Raw genomic sequence first — 15,550 nt, 5'->3', positions numbered from 1 at the left:
GGTTTTGCTTCTCCAAGTATCACCTGGGTCTTCATGTGGCACAGTTGTACTCAAAATCTCTTTGGAGTTGCATTGCAGTATTATCAAGGTATGATTTTTAAAGCCTACATACATTAAATCCTTTTAGAACAGTGACTTTGTTATCCCACAGTTCCTGGTGGCTTGTTGTTGTTATTGATGCTGTTGTTGCTGTTTTAATTAGGAAGCAGAGCTCATGCTTTGAGCAAGGGTCAAAAAATTCTTAAGGGGCTATGGTTTTGGTTTTTTCTTGTAAAACATCTGCCTAAGTTGTTCAAAGTTACAGTGAGGATCTGGAAACCCCTGTTTTCTCATGCTCAGCAGAGGTGAGCTGTGCTCTGCAGGAAGAATGGAACTGGATGGGATAGATATGTAATAAGTGCACCTTTATCAAGAATCTGGAACTGAACTCAGGATTTTTCTCTGCTGTTAGCAAATACTTTATGAAACAAGTAGCAGATATGTATGCTATTGCCCTGTAATCACAGAAGATAATCTGCTACCTCTATCTTTTACTTCAATTGTTTAGGTACCAGATTTTTGATAAGTGGATCTTGTAATGGATGATATGGATGTCAGCATCAATGTGCTGCTTCATAGTGGGATATCAGTTTGGCTTTTTAGTTAGCAGAAACAAAGCAAGAATACAAACAACCAGTTCCCATCAAAACATAATAATCCAAACAAACCATTTCCAAGCTTTTGCAGTTTCCAAATCCCAGAAATTACATACAGAAGCTACCCATTAAAAGAAGCTCAGAGAGTTACAAATACTTGCAGAGTTTTGCTTAAGTCTTCGCCTTTGTATATGATTGTCATCATTTCGTTTTTGATAATGTGATCAGGGAGCTCAAAAGATTTTTTGATTGCAGAAGAGGATATGGCTCTAGGAATCAGGCTTGTGGCTCCAGGAATCAGGTCTTTGTGGTGAAGGAGCTCAGTGTCTGGTTTATTTGTGGAAAGAGAAGAAATAAACCTGTTATCGTTTCATTGCATGGCCACTGTCCTCACCTTGGTGGAGGACCTGGCATCATCATCTCGGGCAGACAGCACCAGCTGACATCCCCATTCCTAGAGCAAAGAGCCGTAGGCTGGGGCAAGCAGGGTTCCTACAGCTGCCACTGAAATCAGCAGGGAGATGCTCTGAACCCAATAAAATGCTAACAAGTGCTGAATACCCATAGTGGGTGGACCTGCCAGCTTTTCACACAGGCATGCAGCAATCTTGGAGTCAATTGACCTTCATCTTGCTGTGCCCCCATATCCCAGCTTTTATCCAGGAAATGATAAAATGCTTTTGTCAGAAGGGAGTGGGAGAGTTTGCAAACAGTAAATAGCTTTGTTGTAAGTAGTCACATGTTAGCCTGCTGATCACCAGGAAAACTTGATGATATTAAGCATTTTGCATTCAGATCGAAATCCGGAAGGGTGTTACAAGGCAGCCAGAAATCACAATAAGGCAAATTATTAACTAGTTTCTTTTCATTCAGTGAGACCCTGTGTTCATCATGTGTAGTGGGGTAGAAGAAAGATGCAGCTTGTTAACAAATGTTGGGAGCTTTAAAGGGTGACATTTTAAATTAGTGTATTTGTAATAATAAAGGAACATAAAGCTTGTATCTGTTAAAAGGAAATTTTAAAATGAAACGTCTTTCCTGCCCTTTAACTGAGAATCTTAAGATTATGCTAAATCCCAAAATGTGGCTTCATTATTCATTTCCTTTTTACCAGAATGTAAAATAACAGGAGCTTGAGGTTTTAGTGTATTAAAAAAGAAGTAATCCTTTTTCATTATAACTTCTGGTAGTGTTTTAATTAAAGGTATTAGGAGAACCGTCATGGGTAACACATTTTTAAATTCTTGTACATTGTGCTGAAGAGTATCTAGGAAGGGGATTATGTGCATAACTTGTTCACTCACAGTGAAGTAGACCAAATTTTGTTATTCTTTACTGCTTATCACCTACAACTTGATCATGTATATTTACATGGCAAAGAGGAAGAATAGGAGTGTCTTTGTGTGTGAGCTCTTTGCGGTTCATAACAAATTGAGACTGTTTTTGGCAAAGTTCAGTGTTGTTTGTTCATACTGAAAGCAAATGAAACTACCGTAAAATTTGACAAATATTTGAAGATAAGACCAAGAAAAGTATTTACCTGTCTTTGTGGTTTTATTTTCTTCTTCATTTCACCCCACCACCTTTCCCCGTATTCCTCCGAAGTATGCCCTCAAAGCTTGTTTCAGCCTGTATTTGCATGTGCCACCTTCAACAAAGCATTTTGGTGATTCATTTTGATGGCCCTTGCTGTTCTGTTGCAATCATATGGTGTTACCTGCCTGGCATCCTGGGATCACTCTGCACTTCCCCAGTGATGAGGCATTACCTTTCTGCAAATTTCAACAACTTCAGAGAGTAATCCAACAGAATTCTTTGCAAGCTTCCTCTGATCTGGTGATCAGCATTTTATGCCAGTGTTTTCCCTTTTTTCTTGGAGAATTTCCATGATGTCACTGCCCTGTAAAACTGTGTCTAAAGTACTTTACAGGAATGACGATGAGTTGTACAGAGTGATGTATAAAAATTGCACTGGTTGCTGTTTGGAGTGAAAAGTTTGGGGTTTTAACCTCCCAACATTCTGAATGAGAAGAGAATGGAGGAAGCAAGTGGGGTTGTCCCCAGAAATGTTACTTTAATATTTTTTGGTATAGATTTTGAAACGCTTAAACTGTAAGCTTCTAGGAGGATATTTTAAAAGTAGAATGGTTTTTCCACCAACTCCCGGGCATCTGTGTAAGCCAGGAGTGTCACCACTTTAACAGCTGCCAGCGCAGCTGATCTGGGTTTGAATGGAAGGATCTTGTTGATTGACGTTTAAACAAAATGTTAATTTGTTTACGTGCCATGTGGTCCCAGTGGACTTGCTTAGATGACCAGATGCCTTGAAAAGCCAAAGTTTTGGACTGTTACAAGGAGTTTGTGCAATTTTTCTGTTTGTTGTTTGTACTATTGTTTTCTTCCAGCAGATCTGATTCACTTATAAGGTGGCTTTAAGTAGAACTTTTTACTTTCAAATTCAGCTAAAAAAGTTACACTTGTGCCTGTATTCAGCTGCAGTTAACTGTCTATAAACACATACACCCAGTTATTAGATGAGGCAGGGTTATTTTTCAAGGAGAAAAGTATGCCCATGAAATAATAGCACGTGCTGGCTTCTCTGCTTGGATGATAGGAAGAGTTGTGTGGTTTCACTACTGTTACGCTCTTTTTGAACAGTTAGTAAATAATCTGAGATAACTTTTCCTGTTTACTTTTTGAGTTATTTAGCTGACTGCTGATTGACCAGCCATGCTGAAAATCTGTTCAGATGGCACTATTTTTTCTTTTCCTACTTTTTTTCCTTTTTACTGTTTTTTTCTTTCTTTTTTTTTTTTTCCTTTTTCTTAGGATCTCACCTAATTACAAGGTAGGTAGGGTGGCGGTGGCCTAATTGTTTTTACCCAGATAATTAACATCCATTCAGAAATGTGAGTCTTCCTTGCATTTTTTCCTCAGATGAATGGTTCTCAAATTTAGTTCCAATAATACAATAAATGCAAATTTATATTGCTATGAACATAGCAAAGGGAGCATAAAATAAATACATACTTATTCCCATCTGTTCTTGGTACAAGTGCTGATTTACTCCTAAAGAAAATTAGGTCCACGTGTTTCATCAAACACAAAATTTTGTCTTTTCTTATTGTGCAAAAGCTAACTATTTATCTTGCAAGTATTTGAAGATTTATAGAGTCCATGTGAAGAAATTTCTGCCCATTAATGCACATTATTAATGAATGCCTCTGGTTCATTTGGGAGTTTCGTATGTAGGAAAGAACCTTAATAGACTGGTGTCTGAAAATTTGTCTGAAGTGCCTGCAACAGTATTTACTTAAGTGCAGATGTCCCATGGAGATTTGGCAATGCCAGCACTTCAGCAGAGTGCCCAAGGTGAAATTTTATAAACTATATGTTGGGTGTTTCAACTGTTTGTAACATTAACTAACTACATCAGACATAATAGAAATAAATAGACTTGTAAAAAGTAAATAATAGAATTGTTTGAGAAGTTATTAAGAGTAAGTAGTTGTTATAATTAGTATTTGTTGAAGTGATGCGAGATGCTAAATCTGAAAGAGTATAGAATTGTGTAGTGTGTCAGCTAATATGTCACTGGGTGAGCTGTGTCATTCTGCTGCCCCATTTAATCACTCCAAGAACAGAATAAATTTTGAATAGCAGACTAAATCCTTTTCAAAGTACCCTCAGTTAAATGTTTTCTGCCTTTCTACTTGAGAATGTGTATACGCACACAGAGGCACACTGTTTCTCGGACATCTCAGAAGACAAAACTAGAGTCTGTAATTTTTGATTTCATGGCCATTGTGGTCTCTCTCAGTTATTAGCAGTTTGACACTCATCAAGACCAGCTTTTGCAGTACTTTAGGCCATTGAGTGAACTGAAACTCTTGGCTTGACAACAGATTTCAGAGAAGTCCAGAGAACTGTGGGAACTGGTTTAAAATCCCAGATAAGATAAAGAAACAACCCCCAAGGTGTCAAGTGTCTCTACAGTGAATTTGAGGGCACTTTTCATGTCCTTGTCAATGAAATGAAAATGGGGCTGTTTCCCTGAGAAAGTGTGAGAAAGCAGCCACACCATGTAAGAGCATTTTGCAGGAGGGGTAACGTCTTCTCCCACAGGAAGCAGGAGAGCAAGCTGGTGTCTGTCACCTTCCTCCCCTCCACAGCTGCACATTAAGCTTAGGCTGTTGTGGGTAGAGGGCCAGGCATTGGGTAAGTGGGGAGAGCAAATAGCTCTTATGGAGTTTATTCCCATTATGCCTTCTGCAAAACCAATGGAAGCCTCTAATAATTTACTGCTGGTAAAAATGATATATCCAGTTTTTACTACCTCGTGCATTTTCTTTTGGTATGTTGGTCCAAGTGAAGAAGCGTAAAATTGAAGTAAGGACAGAAGAGGGGAGGAAAAAAGGAAGAACAAGTCCTAAAGAGCGAGTCATACAATGCCAGCCCTTAAAGCTAGATAAACGCTGTAAATTGCTGAGTATGAAGCAAGCATCATCTGGATCAGCTTTCCAGCATGGCAGTGATAAACATGTGACCAATAATTCAACCCGCCAGAGGAGCCATTCAGAAGTACAAATATCATGAATGCTCTGTTCTGTTTATGCACCAGAAACAGGATATGTGAGCTGGGACTTCGCTGACAGTGTGCTGTCTCTCCTGGCCTCTCCTTTGATGAGCGTCTTCCATCGGAAAGCGCAGCCTTTCTGATCCCATTAGAGGAGAGAGGCTCTGTCTCTGTGGTCCTTTTTGCAACCTGTGTGCTTTATGAACCACGCCATGCACAGGGGATTTGTTGAGAGATGTATTGGGACCTAATATGTCACAGGCAGGCTTGTTACAGATGAAACCCTGTTGACAGAAAGGATTAGCTGCAACTGAGAGAGAAAAAACAAGAAGTCATATTTTTTAAAGACGACCGTGGTACAAAATTTTGATTATTTATTGGGCAAGAAGATAGTCAGGGCTTTGTGTTATTAGAAATTCTGTACCCTAGGAAACTGGCAGCGATTTCAGCCTGGTGCTGCCAAACTGTACTCCAGAATCTGAGGTTTCATATGAAAGAGGGGGGAAAAAGCAAAACAAACAGAAAACCCTCTATACCCTGCAGCTGCAGAGAAAATACTCAGAAACTCACTGTGACCAGGGTTGTGTTCTTGTCTTGAGTCAGCAATCAGCTTGAAGCAATACCTTTGAGAAGAGCGAATTGTGCTGGTTCATTTCAATGCGTGTGAGGTATGAAGCCTGACATGTTTACACAGCAGCTAGCTCATTTCAGTGCTCTTTTTGTGAAAATCTCAGTGCCATGCATGCTGTTTGAGAACGTATTTTCTTAGGACACAAGAAGAGAACCAGAAGGAAGGTCTATTATTTGTCACGTAAATAAGAATTAATGTTAAGGGTAACTTCCGCTCTTCTTCTCTTCCCACTCCACACCCCCAAAGAAAAAGGGGGAAAAAATGCACAAGCAACTTTTCAAATTGTGGAGAAATGGATAAACAAGGGTTATTTTCTTTGCCCACCGGAAAAAGCTTTAGTCATATCCGGACTCTTGAAAAAAATCAAAACAAAACCCCCTTCTTCCTACTAACCCCTACATTCACTAACCCCTGTAGTACCATATGCCCCAACATACAATTATCCAGCTTTTCATACATTCCACTTCTGCTCTGACAGCTATACAATGTACAGCAGTTCCACAGAGTCAGAAGGCAAATCTGGGAGGCACCAAGAAGAAAGAATTCGGTGCCAGTTTGAAACAAATGTAGTGAATATGGAAGTAAATAACACAAGGAAAACTGGATACTGATGGTGTTTTTTCATTTCTGTGTGTCTGTCTAAACGTCCTATCTCCCATTTATGTAAAGAGTACTGTGAATTTCCCTTTTTGCATCACCTTTGCTGAATTTACATGTAGAGGCTGCAAAATGCAGGGGATCTTGAACCCTGTGCTCCTGATCCCCCCAAGCAACCTGTTAATCGGTGGAACTATTGTATGGTTATATGGCTCACATCATGTTTGAGCATGGGAGCTCAACATGAGAAAAGCACTGTAATTGCAAATAATTAGTACTGGGTAAGCCTCACAAGGTTTACTTTAGAGTCCCCTCATGCCAGATTCATATCCAAAATGTATCTGAAGTATCTGAACCATTTAGGAGTCTGGGAGGTAATACTTTGTCATTGTATAAGGCAGAAGACTTGTGTATGAAAGGGCAAGGGGATTGTGAAATAATTACTGGCTCTGCATTTAATTTGAGTCAATGAAAATGCCAGAATGATTGAAGTGTTTATGCTGAAGATCAAGGAGTTATGTTGGAATAGGGTAATCAAAACCAGGGACATCTCCTTTAAATTTTTTAATATTTCTCAGGGAGGAGATAATGCAGGACTCTCAGAGTATAGCAGGGGAGTGTTGGAAGGAAAGTCAGGATCAGAGGTCACACCTGTGTGAAGTGATGGTTTGAAAATGACAAGTAAAAGTAGAAATATGCTTCACTTGACAGTGATGAATGGGTTCCTTGACCTGAGGAGGAAGACTAGAGGTGGCTTTGCACTGTGGAGATGGTAATTTGATAGTGGCAATTATAGGTGAAAAAGTTACCCAGTAAAAATACGGTGGGAAAAATGCCTGGTCTTAATTAGGTATGGTACTCATGCCCCTGGGCCTCGATTGCCAGGGTAGCTGTGCTTTTCTACAGCCTGGGGTACTTCCAGTTTGCCATTTTTCATGCTTTCAGTGTGATTGTCCCATCCCTATTTTCATTCCACCTGTTCCCAGTATGGCTTTTACTTCGTGTTTGTCTATGCTTTGCTTACCTTCAACGCAGGAATATTCTGCATCACTCACCTGTATTCCTCTTCTAACAACACAAAACCTCATAAAGTTGGTGAACTGCTGGGCCTGGCTCAGAGTCAATATTGCTAAACCTGGGACTGTACATATAGTTTCCACAATGTGGGAGGTGGGATCAGTCATATCTTGCTCACACATCTCTCATATCTCAAGGGCAGGAAAACATTTGCCAGTGGCCTACAACTGTGCCCTTCTGCAAGCAATAAATGCCAAGAGTCTTGTCAGCTTTTTACATACTGAGGCAAAAATGTTACAGGCTGCTGGTGGCCTCAGTTAGAACATGAAGCATGGATTTTGAGGTTAGTAGAGGTTTGCTTGCTTAAAAGTGGTTCTGATCAAGATGAATTATGAAAACAGTAATAAATCCTACATTTTAAAAGGTAATAAACTGACAATGTTTAAGGCAGAGCTCCAGGCAAACATGAGCAGCAGACTGAACCACCTGCCTTTATGTACCTTCCTCCTCCACAGCACTCAGCATAAGAAGTTGAAGGATACTGAACCCTAGAGGGTCTTCCTAGAGGCCCAAAGAGTCATAAGTGCTTCAGACACTATGTTATTGGGTTTTGTTCCTCTGTGTGTGGGTTTCCGTCTATCTGACCACGTGAGTCCCTTATGTACATGTGACATTGATCCATTTCTCAGCTAAAAGTACCGAGTATGTTGCAGTTTAGTATGGTGCAATTAATTGTGTGTTTGGGCACCACAAGTTCTGTTTTGTTGTGAAATAAGGGGGATGGAAAATTGGAATTAAAAAACAGTGAAGTGCCATGTTTAGCACAGTTCTTTTCTTCTACAATTCTTTGTAAAAATGTACCAAAGGTTTCTTCTGAAGAGTTGAGTTTAAAGTGAATAATCTTACCTACATCAGATCGGGGTTTGATTGCTTGCCCACCCAGTCAGGAGATACCAGTTACTTGCCAACTTCCAATCAGTATGCTATCATGACACCAGTTTGGAGACCCTCAACGCCAGTGACCCATTTGGGGAGCACTCATACCCGTAGTTGTCCCTCGTTCTCCTGCTCTGGACTTGAAGTCTCATTAGTGTTCAGACATTGCTTTGAGATAATGATAATGTGCCTTTTAATTAGCATCAATATTTCTAGTCTTTTGGGAAATAATAATGTGCTTCTTTTTTACTCCTTGACTGTTGACAGATGGCCACTTATTAAACATCATTAAATTCTGATATCAATCATTTTTGTGCTTTATAAAATATGCTCATTGTTTAAAGGAAATGATAAATATAGGAGGAAGATTTTCCACATGGATTGTGTAGACTTTGATGCAGTGCTGCAGCAGCCATTGATGGAGGGAGGCCTTGTTTTTTAAGACATTGTAAGTATAATCTCTGAGGCCTTGTTAAGTCCCTTTCAGTGTATATGTGTATGTTAGAAGCAGCTCTTGTATGGAAGTAGCCCGAATGCTTTTGAGACAAAGCCACTATTTAAACTTTAAAAAACATGAACTTTTGAGAAGCCTGTGTTTATGTGCAGAAAACATTTCATGCATTTACACAGGAATCCATATTGTATGTGGTTTTGTGAATGCCATGAAAAAGTGAAGATGGATTCCTGTACGTCTGTTATTTGCAGCAAGGCTTTATTTGACTTGATGCATTCTTGGCAAGAGCCTCCAAGTAATTTCTTGTGAAACTTTGTTTAATGGGTACAATTACGATCTGCATTGTGCCCTTGCTCATCTTAATAGCAGTATTAATTTGCAGGAAGGGACAAAAATCATCTTGCAGAGTTATCAAGCCGTGTTTAGGCTTTCTGAATGCTAATTAATTCAGAGCTCAAATGCTGTACCTGCTGTTTAAAAGGCTGGCAGCTTGTATTCATCACCTGAGTGACAGCTGTTCCTTGCCTTTTTTACTCTTAGAAAAAGAGTGGGGAACATTAACTCCTTCCATGCTAATGACTGCCATATTGAAGTAACAATTATGGCCAACATTTAAATGTTATTTCTTTATCAGATTTGCTGATTTTGACAGCATATTAGAGAAAGGATTGGTGACTGTATGTTATTAAGAGAAATTACTAAATATTTATCTAAATCGCTGTTATTTTTTCTGAGCAGGACAAAAAAACCCCAAACAGTCTCAGTGGCATTTGATGCCAAAACCAGATTTTCCATGTAAGCTAAAAGAGAAAGAATTAAAATATTGCTAAGTCAGATTTGAACATTTAGAGTGAGTATGGAATCTGAAGAATTTTTTTCCTGGAAACAAATCCCTTTTTTTGACATTTATTCCCAAGAAAATATTTATTAGTTGCAATTAAATTAAATGTTCACTTAGGCCATTTAAATGTCACAGAAAATAGTAAAAGTAGAGTTTTATATGCTGCATTCAAAGCTCATCGAGTTGCTGTTTGTTAAACTGAACTCCCCTGCGCTAGGAAGAAGTGGTAGTCTTTGGTAGTAAAGAAGGGGGCGTAAAGGCATGCAGGTGATTTAATTTAATTCAGGCTGAGAAAAAGTATCAACTGGTACAATGCAGATGTTCATATGCAGGTGTGAGAGGATTACACAGTTTGCCTGAGTGACTGAGGAAGTGAGGTAGTAACATTGGATTAAGTTCCTTCTTTTTCATAGAGGAACAGGTAACTAAAGTGTGTTAGCTCCATTCCTCCATTCCCTCTTGTCCCAAATCAAAACACTTAAATTATACTACATTTTCTTTCTGGAGGAAACATGAGAGGAATCAGCAGTTGTTTCAGGTCAAAGGGTTTTGCTGAACTACTTACACCAAACAAAATTCTGCAAAATCTTCCGGTTAGTATTTTAGGGTAAATCCAAAGTTTTTTCATTTCTTACTTTAAAGACCTACAAAGCCTGGTATGTGTTTTACTACATAAATATTTCAGACATACGGGTGTGCAGTAGACATGTCATAATAATACAAAATTTTCATTCACATTTTGGAGGCCCTGTATCTTTAGGGAAACTCAGGGTGGACTTGGCTAATACCTCAGGGCTTTGATTCTGCTCACACTGGGTTTTACGCATTCTGACTCAGTAAATCTCATTAAGCACATGCTTAACTTAAGTATTCCCTGTTCGTTCTGTTGACTTCAATAGCAAATTAAGCACATGCTTAAATGTTTTTCAGAGCCTTAGGGAAAGATGATTAAACTAAATAACAAAGCTATGCTATTAAAATATTTTAACTGATTAAAATCCAGTGGATTTGCTGATACTGATTCACTGAAAACTCTGTATTGGAAGTTAAGCAATTGCCTTATAACTGGCTGGCTGTCTTGTGCAGCTCAGAGCACCAACATCAGGGTATGAGATGGGTATTGCTGTGACAATACCTTTCCTTTTACTTGTGACCTGCTGTTGCATTCATACAAATAATTAGTGATTATAATGAGTGATTGAAAATATTATTGGTAATAAAAAGGTTTCCAAGTTTGTTTACAAAGTGTTGTTGAAAATGAAAATAATTTTAAAGAATTTCTTGTTTTTTTCCAGGTTACTAAAATACCTTTTGTTATTACTCATTAACTTCAAAAGACGTTTTTTGTTTCCATGCACAGGGAGGATTTTTGAAGCTTTAGCAGTATTGACTTAGTGCTCTTTATGTGTGGACAATTTCTCTGTTAATTATGGTGGAGTTTGATACAGAGTGATTGTGCTTTAGCAAGACTGAGATACAGTCTTTGAATTAGTGTGCAAGATGCTCTGATGATTCCAGCAAGGATTAAGAAAATGCACTGCAGTAATTCTGGTTTTAATACGTTATTTCTTAAAAATTCCCTCACCTTTTTAGAATTTTGTGAAATAGTTTCTGTAGCGGAGATGTGTTTCTAAAATAACCCCTTTATAATTCAGAAAGCAGAAGATTCCTTAATTGTTTGGGGCTAGGGGCATTTGAGCAGCAGAAGCTTGGAGGTCAGAGGGAAGAGCTAGGTGCTTTTTATTTAGTTTACCATAGAGGAAATAATCAGATCAAGACTGAAATATTTTGGGAGGCTGAACATGGCATTCTTAACTTTCCCAAGTTCCTGTCCTGAAACAGTTGCTGTGTGTGCAAAGTCATGAGCTCATTGAGATCCTGGAGTGAGTTATTTGGGCTCTGTAGTCTGTCTGCAGCTTTTTGAAATAAATCTGAGTGATAAAGCTGCATAATTGTTGTTACCGTGGTGTTAAAATCTTGGGATGATTCAGTCTCAGCGTGCGCACTGAGTCAGACCAAGAAACTGTCGAGTCTGCTGATTCGTGTTTGCCTCTTGACCTTTTGGCAAAGATCAAGTGCAGCATATGTTTTTATCAGTTTAATATCTGTTATGTCCTCAACTGGAGGATTTTATATTAAATGAGTTTGGGGACTGGGAAATGTACTAGGAGCTTACGCCATCCTCTCCATGTGTGAAGCCTGCTATTGCTGTGTTTCTAGAATGGTGTGAAAAGAAAAAACAAAAAAAAAGACAACAAGTCCCTTAATGACCATAAAAGAGTGCAAAGGGAAGAGCAGGAACAGAGCAAACATAGATTATGCCTCTCCACAGTGTTCTCTTAATTCCCACCAATTTTCAGCTCAGGGAGTTCCCAAGCCTCCATAAAACCCCTGTAAAAATAAAATAAAATAGCACTTCTGATTTCATTTTAATCTTTTTTTCACTGCCTTCTCTATCTATATTAATATCTATTTTGTAATGTCCAGTATTATAAGATCAGATTATCATGCTTAGGACTGGGCATTACCTTGTACCTACGGGATACAGTGAGCCTACGCTTGGTCTCCTCCTTGCCGAAGAGCCAGTTCTTGCATCACTGGTGCTATTTATTTTCACTGACCACTCTTACAAGTGGTGTTTTTCTGAAAAATGAGATTAATAACAATCAGAAATAACTGCAGGGTCCAACAGATAGGAAACACTCTGCATGACAGTGAAATGCAACATTCAGGATTTGATTTGGTTTGGTTAAAGACCACTGGAAAGAAATACATGTGATCAGTATCATTGAGGAAACACTTTTTTAAACACAAGTGTTTAAAATATATAAACAGGCCAAAAACTATGGAGAGCTGGTGTTCACTTGAATGTTTTTGACTGATTAAATACCAACTCAGTCCATTTTTTAAACTGGAGGTCCAGAACTGTTCGTACATGCTGCAGTCAGTGGGTGGCTAACAGGAGTGGGTTTTATTTGGCCTGTGACAGAGTCACTGCTGAGGTCCATGTAATACAGCAGGTGATGACAAGCATGGCTCATGACATCTTTTGAAACAGAACCAGGCCACTAAAGGCCGCGTTGATATGACAGGGTAAAAACTGGGTGTTCTATTAGAAGCAAAATTAATACAGTTCAGATAGAGAGTGATCAAAATAATTTTTAGATGACATAAGAATTTGACCCTTCAAGGGTGTTTTATTAAGTACATGAGGTAATACAGAATGGAGGAACCCATGTCGTTGTAAATTAGTGTCCTTGAATTAAGTCTCATCACCAAGACACCTTCACTTTTTTAGTTATTTGACCTGCCATGGTTAATAAAAAGGAAGTTAATTTGGTGTGACATTTTTGGTGGTAGCTTGGTGCACTACCAACTTAATTGCAGTACAATAAAATAATAGTTTCCAAATAAACCCTAAACTTCACATTCCTTGCATTTTGAATCACTGGGTGATTTACCAGTCACTATTTATAGCCTCAGCATTTCAATTAGGACACATTTAATAAAGCTTATGTGGGAGATGTGGAAATGTTTGTTGATTGTAATTATTTTAATGTTACTATTTAATGGAAGATACTGCATTTTGGTTCTTTAATATTTCTGCTTAGATCCACACCCTGAAATCTACAAGATAGAAATCCACTGCAGCAAAATGCCATCTTATTACTATGCATGCTATGATGCGCACAGGTTATTGTCAATATACAGTGTCTACTGGCGAGGAAGCTTTTGTTTGTCATGGGAACAAAATGGTTGCTCCTTGTTTTTCTAGACTGCTGAGTTCTTTAAATGGAAAGCATTTTGATCCTGGAGTAAATATTGATTCTCTCTTTTCTCTCTCTGAGAAAATTAATTTAGTTTGTGTTATATGAACCCATGTAAGGTAAGACCAGCTCAGGACCCCACAGGCTACTTAAACCTGTGACACAGTGGTCTGTGGCATTCAAGAAGTGGGTTCATTACCCCTAGGTCAGCACATACATGCTGGTTCTTTTGGAGAGTGTCTCCTGCAGCAGAGCAGAGAAGGATTCATGTGCCACTTGCCTATAGCAATAGGACCCCAGATTTCTCATTTTCAGCCAAAAAGTAGTGGCATCAATTTGCCTTTTTTCCCACCCCCTTCTGAGTGGTTCTGTGCCTTAAACCCCAGTGGTCCGAGTGAGGCCACGGGTACTAATGCACTGTGCCTTCCAGAGACAGCCTTTGGAGAAACAGAGAGATCTGCATTTTGCTGTGCAGACTTTTAGCATGCAGAAATCCTTTTCACAGTGCATTGGGGCAAAAGTAGAGTGGTTGGCAATAGCCAAGTCTTCCCTTTATAAATAGACTGAAAACATGGAAAAGGGAGTGCAGTGTGTTGAGATAATTCATTTAAACTGAGCATCCACTGCTGTTGCCGCTCCTCAGCTGACTGGGGGCATTCTGGGAGAGGGGCTCATTGGCACATCCTTAATGCACAAACTGAAAGAATTGGCAAGAGCAACTGAAAGAGTTGGACAGATTTCCTTAAAGAATTGTGCACTGCCACCTCCTCCTTTTAAAGAATTACACACTTCCACCTCCTCGTTTTTGCAGCTCTCTTTAAGAAGAAACTGAGAAATATCTGCAAATGACCACAGTATGTCTGCTGCTATCACAGTGTTTGATATCAATCCCTGTCTGTGTGCATCCCTATCCGATTTAAAGCATAAGCTCAAGTTATTGTGAAACTGTGTCATGCAAGTGCAAAGTTTCTGCTGCCCCAACTTCAAACTTAACTTTCATTAGTAAATTAACAGTTACACCAGATTGATTGGTTCCCTTTACAGAATGATACTATGGGATCATGATTGCACCATTATAAAAGCAACAACTAGCATTCTAAGAAATTAGTTCTAGTGGAATTTATTGCAACATGATTAGCTTTGTTATTTGTAAAGTCTGTGTAAGCTTCTGACATCTTGAATTACTGAATATCATTGTGAAACTGTTTTTTCATGTTTATGTGCTGTACACTGGGTTTTGCATTATATCATCAGCCATTTCCTTAGTAAAATATTTTGAAAGAATGAAGAAAAATTTAAAAAGAGAAGGAAAATTTAACTATACATCTATAATTTTGACTATACATCTCTAGCACTATATTAACTGTACATCTGAGACACTGTGTTATCATGCCTTTCTTCCAGAGCCAGCACTCTTGAATTAATGTTGAATTCACATTTAGTTTCATTTTTCATTTTTGACTCCTAATTTTTTTTAAAAAACTTCCACTGCAAATAGAAAAGAATTAGAAAAAGGGCTAACATATAACTTGCTTCTTATGTGCCTCAGAAGGCACAATGCTACTACTGACTTTCTGAAAACAGTTAAGATTGTTTAACAAGGTTTGAAGCTAAAACAGAGACTTCCATATAACGTGTATTACCTCTCCTCAAGGGAATGCATTTTCTTAAAGTGATGATTTATGAGATTCAATACTAATGTCAAACTTCATTCTGCCATGTGAAGTAACATAATTAAAACACCAAAATAGCAGAACACAAGCAGCAGAACATTGTTGAACTTGCAGGTATTTCCTCATAGGTGATGTAAAGTTTGATGGAAAAGTGGTATGAGTGTTTTAGGCATGTCAATGTGAGATGTAAGAAAAACAAGCCTTAAGCAAGTCTGCTATTTCCCTCAGAAGGATTTTATCCAGAGAGGAAGATGGAATATTTATGTGCAATAGCAGCTGCATATTTTTAGAATACTTTTGAATTCTTTTATAGTAAGTCTCTGTGTGATTAGAAAATAGATACAAATCAGATGAGGTAACAGTTTGTCCCATTTGTGTGAAGTGGTTTTCCAGGATAAAATTACAATTTATTTCTTTCTAAAT

General features: G+C 38.5%; 1 protein-coding gene and 1 non-coding gene across 9 annotated transcripts in view; both read left to right on the top strand.

Moving 5' to 3' along the window:
• Positions 1 to 15,550, top strand: part of MACROD2 (mono-ADP ribosylhydrolase 2) — an 882,739-nt gene that overhangs the window by 379,694 nt on the left and 487,495 nt on the right. The gene's annotated exons all lie outside the window — the stretch shown is intronic.
• Positions 11,733 to 11,923, top strand: LOC116442316. Its single transcript, XR_004239507.1, has one exon. It is a non-coding gene; the product is annotated as a U2 spliceosomal RNA (small nuclear RNA).

The sequence above is a fragment of the Corvus moneduloides genome, chromosome 3 (assembly GCF_009650955.1).
Source record: "Corvus moneduloides isolate bCorMon1 chromosome 3, bCorMon1.pri, whole genome shotgun sequence".
NCBI classification, from domain to species: domain Eukaryota; kingdom Metazoa; phylum Chordata; class Aves; order Passeriformes; family Corvidae; genus Corvus; species Corvus moneduloides.
The sequence above is the reverse complement of the archived record's forward strand: the minus strand, read 5'-3'. Positions and strand labels throughout refer to the sequence as shown.